Raw genomic sequence first — 1,703 nt, forward strand, 5'->3', positions numbered from 1 at the left:
GAAATTTTACTTGATAATAATTTTGGGATAGACAATTTAAAGACAAAAATATGAAAAATGAAAATAACCCAGCCTTGATACTCGATAGTCGAATCTGAATGACAACATTGACAACATCATGGTAAATAGTAAATAATACATAACCTTACCTAAAAAGTAAAAATTTCGATAGTTCGATTTAGTTTTCAATAGTTCGATAGTTTTTCGATAGTTCGATAGTTTTATATATATACAACCGAGTAATTAGATAGTTTAAACTATCGAGTATTTCGATAGTTTTCACTCGATTGTGCCCATCACTAATTATTACATGATCTATTAATAAAGATTTGTCATGATTTTTTAATAAAGTATTTTGATTTCTATTTAAAAATGATGACATTAATTTATCAAATATACAATTTAAGGACACTGCTCATTGATTGTTATGTTTTTGCTGCTTATATATAATATTATACATAATAATATATTTTACTAATAGATCATCTAAAATAATATTACAATTTATTATTATTATTATTATTACTATTATTATTTTTATTAATGATATTGAGGAGTAGTACAAAATAATATGTTTACTATTATTTATGTTAATAATATTATTCACCTGTGATTAACGTACTCACCAATTGTGTTAGATATTAAGAGGACATGGCACCAGCTACAGTGCTGCAACTACCGCAGGTGCAGGCGGTGCAAGGCACCGTGTGGGGGGCCTCGAATTTTACCAACAACACGGAAACAACATAGCTCTTAAGGTCCTCTTGAGGTTATAAACCTAATTTTTACGTCAATCACTGGTTGTTTATTAACTTTAATTTTTTTTCTATTTAAATTATATTTATTTTATTTGAATTTTCATGTACAATACATAATATATTTTCATAACGAGTAACTGAAAATGGATATGAGATATTATATTATATTAAATACATAATATAAACATTAATTAATTAATTTGAAAAAAAGGTGGGTAAGTGGATATCGCTCTGCTGTACAGTAGGTTAGAAGTGGGTTACTGTATAATGGACAGTATTAAATTTGAATTCAATGATATAATATCACTGTATAAGAAAAACGATTCTGAGCGGAGACGGTATATCAGTCTATGTATTAGACATATATATACTTATCTATGGTATTAAAAAAAAATTGACCTATAATAGGTACCTATAATAAATTCCAAATTAATCATATCATAATATCTATTAGGTACTTATAAGTTATAACGCGTTATACATCAACAAAAAACCGTGGTAAAATCATAGATATATAATAGTATACTTTAGAAGTTTCAAGTACCCACGAATAATATTATACAATCACAACAAAATAACTAAAAGAGTTATCCTAGGTTTTTAATATGTAATTTCGTCCAAATTTGTACTTAAAATGACTATAAAAATAAACTGTTTAAATGTATATTTTAGATTTTTTGTTAACAGAATTAATTACTTACGTGGAATCTTGTTTTAAATTTTTAATTCTTAGATACAAAAATTGAACATTTTATAAATTTTTAAGTACAAAATAATTTTTCAAATTAAAATTTGATAAATTTTGTCAAAATTTGATCTTTAAATGCTTATAAAAAAAAATTGTGCCTATGTATTTTTAATATTTTTCAACTGATATTGTAACATATATCAGAGCTTTGTATTAAATTTATACACTTTTTGGCCTCAACAGATAAAACTTAATTG

At 24.7% G+C, this 1,703-nt stretch overlaps 1 protein-coding gene across 1 annotated transcript in view; it reads left to right on the forward strand.

The window, feature by feature from the left end:
- LOC100164394 (non-lysosomal glucosylceramidase) overlaps positions 1-1,703 on the forward strand; it is an 11,523-nt gene that overhangs the window by 4,702 nt on the left and 5,118 nt on the right. The window lies entirely within an intron of this gene.

The sequence above is a fragment of the Acyrthosiphon pisum genome, chromosome A2, assembly GCF_005508785.2.
Source record: "Acyrthosiphon pisum isolate AL4f chromosome A2, pea_aphid_22Mar2018_4r6ur, whole genome shotgun sequence".
Lineage (NCBI taxonomy): Eukaryota > Metazoa > Arthropoda > Insecta > Hemiptera > Aphididae > Acyrthosiphon > Acyrthosiphon pisum.